This window comes from Crocuta crocuta, unplaced genomic scaffold, assembly GCF_008692635.1.
Source record: "Crocuta crocuta isolate KB4526 unplaced genomic scaffold, BGI_CrCroc_1.0 scaffold288, whole genome shotgun sequence".
Taxonomy (NCBI): domain Eukaryota; kingdom Metazoa; phylum Chordata; class Mammalia; order Carnivora; family Hyaenidae; genus Crocuta; species Crocuta crocuta.
This window is the reverse complement of record NW_027532607.1, coordinates 6111633-6118702: the sequence shown is the minus strand read 5'-3', so window position 1 is coordinate 6118702 and position 7070 is coordinate 6111633. Positions and strand designations below refer to the sequence as shown.

The 7070-nt window shown below is 45.0% G+C and overlaps 1 protein-coding gene across 1 annotated transcript in view; it reads left to right on the top strand.

Annotated features, from left to right (window-relative positions):
- The first annotated feature begins 6822 nt into the window (after positions 1 to 6822).
- Positions 6823 to 7070, top strand: part of FAM20A (FAM20A golgi associated secretory pathway pseudokinase) — a 48412-nt gene continuing 48164 nt past the window's right edge. Inside the window, exon 1 of the mRNA XM_077780411.1 lies at positions 6823 to 6868. The gene's annotated coding sequence lies outside the window, so the exon portion shown is untranslated. The remainder of the gene's footprint in view (positions 6869 to 7070) is intronic.

Sequence of the window (7070 nt, the reverse complement as noted above, 5' to 3'; positions counted from 1 at the left end):
CCATTAATTAATTAATTAATTAATTAATTAATTAATTAATTAATAAGGACATGTCATATGTGCCTGGCCATGGCAGCTGGAGTTCTTTCTTCAAGAACAGGAGAGTCATGACTTTTTTATACCCTGTCTCATTGTGAGAGCACATGTCAGGCCATGAACTAGACCCTCAGGTCCAGTTTTTAATTGATAAAACTTGGGAAGAGCAGAGGGAGAGTGTAGAGTCCATAGGGCCCATTTGCCTTTTCCTTACTATCAAGGGCACATGGTTGAAGCTCGTGAAGTGTGAGACTTTGATCCAGAGAGGAGACTGAGTAACCGACTCAGCACAGAGGGGAGCCATCGTCGTCTCTCTGCTTCCAAAATGATTAATCATTTTTTACATCTTTCATCTTTGCTTTCAAACCAAAGACAAAACAGCATGAAAAGAGTTAAGATAATGCAATTGTACTTATCACAATTGATAATTTTATGATTCTTCGTCTGCCATGGCTAAAATATTATAATATTGTATTCCAAATATTTGAGGCCTTCCTTTGAGGAAGGGAGAATTCTTTAATCACCCAGACAGCTAACAGACCTCTGCTGGGCTGAGCTCTGTAGAAAACGTGTAGGGGTCCAGGAGAATGGGAGCCAGAAGGAGGAGAGCATATTGCCCTATACACAAAAAGACCGGGGTGGGGGAAAAAAAGGGAAGGATATGAGAATGGTGGACTTGAGTTTGCAGGGGTATGGGATGGAGGGGAAGAAAAGGAGAAGATAAAACCATAAAGCATGGACTTTGTGAAGACAGATCTATGCATTGGGATGTTTAGAAAGGTAGGCTAATCATCCTATAGATCAGGAATCTAAATCTCACCTCTCTCTTGAAAGTAATGGAGTTAAGACCAGTGTTAATTTTCAGAGAGTTTTTGAGTCATTTGTATTTATTTTAGCTGTACTGATAGTCTGAGACTGAACTTTGAGCCAGAACAAGATATTTATTTGTGTTTCGTTTCTTTAATGCTGCTCTCACCCACACACTGCCTGTGAGTTCATGGAATGGATGAGGAATGGTACAGAGTGAAAATGCTTGAAGACAAGACTTTCCGAAGACCCCCCAAGTCCAACTTCCTGCCTTCTGAAAATAGTTGTGCTGTAAAAACTGAAACAGAGAAAACACATCTGTTGTTACTCAGTCTGACATATGAAGCTTGCATAACATGCACAAGTGCTGACTAGAAGAACAGCATCATCTGAGAGCAGCTACACGTAAGGATAGAGATTTCTTCCAATTCAAAATGTTCATACCGCTTATTCAAGTCAAGATTATTCTTCCACTGATTCTTTGCCCTCTATCATGTACCACTTTTGAATATAAAGTAGTGCAGGGGTGGCTGGGAGGCTCAGTCGGTTAAGCGCCTGATTCTTGATTTCAACTCAGGTCATGATCTCACGATTTGTGAGAAGGCAGAGCCCTGCTTAGGATTCTCTCTCTCCCTCTTTCTCTGCCCCTCCTCCACTTGCATGCTCTGTCTCTCTCAAAAATAAATAAATAAGCAAACAAAACCAAGAAAAGAGTGCAAATTTCTTAACTGCTGATCTTTTTTAGCATGCTTAACCTCCATATCAAAGCCCAATACTTTAGCTCAATTGTCTCTTTAAGAAGATAGAATAGCCCAGGATATGAGATCACAAGGCAAATCAAGTCAAGCTTTTATAATTTTTTTAATGTTTATTTATTTTTGAAAAAGAGAGAGAGACAGAGTGCGAGCAGGGGAAGAGCAGAGAGAGAGACACACACAGAAACGGAAACAGGCTCCAGGCTCTGAGCTGTCAGCACAGCCCCAGGCGGGGTTTGAACCCACAAACCTCAAGATCATGACCTAAGCCGAAGTCACTTAACCAACTGAGCCACCCCAGGGCTCCCTCAAATCCATCTGAATAACTTACTTTTGTGTTTCTGTTGGAGCAGAGCCGCTGGCAATGGCTTCTCTTCATTTTCATTGACACTTCATCATCATTCCTAGAGGAAATTCACCCTGGAAGGGCATTTTGAAATTGTCTGACTTAAAGTAGTCATTTTACATAGTAGAAAAATGAAGCCCAGAGACATTGAATAAGTTGCCGCTATGCCACTGAACCAGGGTCAAAATCTAAGCTTCTTGACTCTCAAGTTCAGTGTCCTAACTCTTCCTATACAATGCGCTGGCTTGCTGTCTCAGCTATGTGGTACATAGTGAGAGTAGGCCGTGCACAAAAATCTTCATTATCGTATGCTTCATACAATAAAAAATGGTAAAATTATCATTTTTTAGAACTAAAGGGGGCCTTAGGGATCATTCATTTCTCTATTTCATGTTTCAGATGAGAAAACTGGGGCCGGAGAAGCTAATTCAGTTTCCCAAAGGAAATTTACTCATAAGCAAAAACATGATGTTTCATAGCAGGATCACACTACATGCCCACCATTTGCACTGGAATTGTTTTGCCCAGCAGCAGTAGCCGAGATAGATCAGAGGGGGCCAAACACACTCTCTAGACCTCACCCATGACCTATGACATAAGCTGATGGCCAACACTGCACAATGGATCTTAGGTGAATCATCTGGAATCAAATCTATGACTGTTATTAGCACCATCCTCTCGACCAACAATTCCCCGACTTCAGGTGTGTCAAACTGGACTTCTGTGTGCACAGAATTGTATAAGTTGCTAAGAATCAGCTTACTGAAATTGTACCTTCATGGGTCCACTTCCAAACATTCTGATTCACTAGATCTAGCGTGGGAGCCTGGAATTTGCATTTTTATAAACACCCTAGGTAATTCAGATGCACAGGCTAACCTTGGAGAAATGTCTGGCCGAGGCCGAAGCATCATGTCTTGGTCATTAAAAGAAAGTTCTGTTCCTTCTAGCTCAGCATAAAAGGAGAGACTGGGTATGACACCAAATCATTTCTTAATCTCACTGCATTCGGGATCCGCTGTTTACAGTGCTCTAACTGGCTTCCTCCTCTCTCAGGGATTGAGAAGACAGCTAGAAGGTAACAGTAATATGGCCCACCCCACACACATCTATATGGTAACAACTCTTAAGGACCCATATAATTGCACTTAGCACACATTTCATTCTATGTCTCTTATCTATGGCCTTTTCAATAGGCTCGTTAAGATTCCTAAGAGTTAGATATTCCAGTTAAATATAACAGCTAACATTTACTTAGGGCCAGATTTTACAAGTCCAGATTTTTACTCTAAATGCACTTTTTAATGGCCCTGCCCCCACCCCCATGAACACGCATAGACCCACATACACAAATTGTATTTACTCCACAGGAATGTGTTAATTCTCAGCTGTATGCTTTGCTATGTACGAGATCCTATAAAAGGAGGGAGAAGGAGAAAGCGTGTTGGCCCCGTACGCAGTTACAGTCTAGTGTAGAAAACCAACCACACAAACAAGAATCAAGTAGCCGTGTTTTAAGCAACATGCGCACATGTGCGAGATAAAAATAGAGTATAACCTTCACAAACGGAGGAACACTTGCATTTAAATATTGACTCTGTTGTTCTTACGATTTAATTCCTGGAAGTAAAGAGCTGGTTATTTAGCTAGACTAAAAGGAAACACAAGTGCCCTTTGCATTTGCCCCTTAATTCATGTAGAGTTACAGATTCTCTAACATGGCCAGCCTTCGGCCTCAGACTTGTTCTCAACTGTCTCGTAGGTACAGATAGATCTCTCTTCTCTACTAATGATAGAAAATGCTCGGAGGAACCATGTCTGATACTTCTTCTGTGTCTTCTCCTGGGCCTCGGTTATATTATGATAACCCACGTTCAGCCCCTACTGGGTCCCAGGCCCTATGCGATATGCTACAGTTGCAGAGCTAGCTTGAGATCCCTGCTCTCAAAGATTTGCCTTCGTTCACTGAACACAAACTTCTCCTGCACGTGATGGGCCCTGTCCTTGGAGCTCTGGGTCCAGAGATACGTAACACTCTCCCTCTGCACTTGAGTGAGGAAGGCAGACATGGGCATTGTGTGTCTCGGGCTGCTCACACAAAGGCCCACAAAGTGGGGGGCTTAAACGAGGGATGTGTATTGTCTCACGGTTCTGGAGGCCAGAAGTCTGAGATCAAGATGTCGACAGGGAGAATCTCTACCAAAAATCAGGAAGGGGAATCAGCTGTTTGCCTCTTACCTAGTTTCCAGGGGTTTGCTGGCCATCTTTGGCGCTCCGTGGCTTTGAGAAGTGAGTCTGATCTCTGCCCTCATCCTCACGTGGAGATCCCCCTGTGTGTCTAACTCAGTGGCCAAATGCCCCTTCTTTATAAGGACACTGGTCATATTGGATGAAGGGCCCACTCTGTTCCAATATGACCTCATCTTAACTAATTACAACTGCAATGACTCTATTTCCAAATAAGATCACATTCTGATGTATTAAGGGTTAGGATTTCTACCTATAAATTGGTGGTGGGGGGTGGGGTGCATAATTTAACCTCTCACACATGCAAACGACCAACACAACCTGGTCAATCCTTTAATAGGAGTGTATGGAAAGAGCTAGGAGCGTATCTGAGAGCACATGACATTGAGTTTAATGGGCATGAGGAAAAGCATCAGAGAACATGGGACTTGAAGCCAAAGCTGGGGCAGACAATTCTCCAGGCAGGGAAATGCAAAAGAGCTTTTGAATAAAGGGACATCTACGAGAGCATGAAGCACTTGGGGAACTGCAGAAACTATTATGGGGTGAAATCTAAAAGACATCTGAAGGAGAGGTGGCAGACGAAGCAGGAAGGGGAGACAGAAGCCAAAACGTGAAGGGCCCGGTCATCATGCGTAGCCTCATCCAGATGCAAAGCCACGGGGGCTTTTCAACGGGAGGACATCATCGTCGTATCTGCATGCTAGAAAGCTCACTCTGGCGGGAGTTTTGATTGTATCATAACACAGGTGGGCACTGCAATGGGGCCATGTCGGAAGCCGAGAGACCAGCGAGGAGCCTATTTGCAAGTCTAGGCAAGAAATGTCGGGACTCTGGATGCATCCGAGAGCAGTGGGAATGGAAAGGTGGGATGGATTTACAGTGGGCGGCTTGAAACAATGTGGGGTTTCGGCAAACAGCGGCTGTGGATAATTTGGTTGTGGACTGAAGAAATATGGATGAGGAAGCCAGGGGCCAAGATGTGGAGAGTCAGAAGAGGCACAGAAGGGCAAGCAAGGCCCATTTCTGAGAGCAGAGAGGAGACGCTGAGGACAGTGGCATCTGACTGGTCAATCCTGCCCCTAGGATTTCACGTCTCCCACCCCAGCCTCATGCAGACCTAACATCTGACTTCCACATACAAGTCTTGCCTTTGACCTTTCGAGGGCAGGAAAAACATACTTAGATAATCTCTAATCAAGTTAGAAATATTGTTCCCTAATAAACTATTTGTAAGAAAGAAAGAAAGAAAGAAAGAAAGAACAAAAAGAAATATTGTTCCCTGAACTGTGGCCAGACAACAGAGTCTGCTAAGGAAGCATAACCACATGAGTAGAGGAGAATCGGAGTCGTAAGACGATGATGGCTTCGTGCCCATGTCCTTTGCCAGCCCAGAAAAATGCAAACCAGTCAGTGCCTGACTTCGCCCTCCCCTGGCCATGATGCCTAACCAGACACATCAGAAGCTGCAACATTTGGGGGCCCCTGGGTGGCTCAGTCAGTGAAGCGTCTGACTTTGGCTCAGGTCATGATCTCGCGGTCCGTGAGTTCAAGCTCCGCATCAAGCTCTTTGCTGACAGCTCAGAGCCCGGAACCTGCTTCTGATTCTGAGCCTCCCTCTCTTTCTGCCTCTCCCCGACTCTCTCTCGCTCTCTCTCAAAATTAAATAAACATTAAAACAGAGAAAAAGAAGTTGCAAAGTTTCTCAGAAACTGGGGACCAGGTGAAATTTGACTGTGAATAAAAAGATGGAGATCATTCAACAAGCCTTAGAGATACTCACGACCATACGCAGCAGGGTGAGGCAGGTGGCCGTTGGATCGTCTTGCACTTTCTCATGGGGACTTGGCTTTGAGGCCATGATGTGCTCCTAAAAGTGGTTCCCATCTGGCAGCCTCCTTTTCCACACTTTATGCCTTTTGGCCCGCTCATAAATTGTGTCTAACCTAACCCAGTGGACTACAGGAGCCAAGAAGTCTTCCTCTTTGTAGCAAACAAATATTTCCACTTATTAACCACGGACTGGGGGGCCGTTCCAAGCACACAATCACCCCATCCGGCAGGTCCTATTATTACCTTTCAGTTACAGATGAGGGGATGGAGAAGACTGCAAGATCCCCCTCCCCAGCTGAACAACAGGGGAAAGAAGGCTGATCTGAACCCACAAGTCAAAGGGTATTTGAGGAGTCCTAACTCCAGCAAAGGAAGGAAAGGGTTAAAGAGTAGGATTAACATACATGGGAAGCTTTGCTGTCTGGGCAGGCAGCTCAAGGCAAAGATGTATTTTCCTGAACATTCAGCAGGGTGGGGCCGCCTCCCAGATCAGAATTACACTTCAGGCTCCCCCCACCCCCGCCCCGGGTCATTAAATAGAGGAGCCAGAGGTTCAGGGCTGGCCTGTCTCCTCCCCCTCCCTCTTTCTCAAAANAAAAGAAAGTGAGGGGGGGGGGGGGGGGGAGTACGAATTGCTTCACTAGCCATCAGGAGAGAACCTAACGTATGCCCTCCAGTGATTCATTTGGGCGGACCACTTTCACACCAAGCAAAATGCAAAAGTTCAGAGTGGGGTCAGCGGGAGGCCCCTCCCTCCTTGGGTGCGGGAGAAATTTCCTCTTTGTAAAGGACAAGCAGAGTGGGAATCAAACTCCATCCAAACAGGAAATCGCCAAGATTCTAGGTAAAAGTAGTGCCTTATTTTTAAAGGACAAACTTTTTTATTCATTGAGTGGGTGTTTCCGGAGTGCCTACTAAGTGCCAGGCACCCGGCATGTAGTTGTAATGGACCTAGTCTGTGCCGTGTGGGAAAAGACAAAGAGGGAAAAGACAATGTACACACACACACACACACACACACGCACACTCCACACCCATCTAGCCAA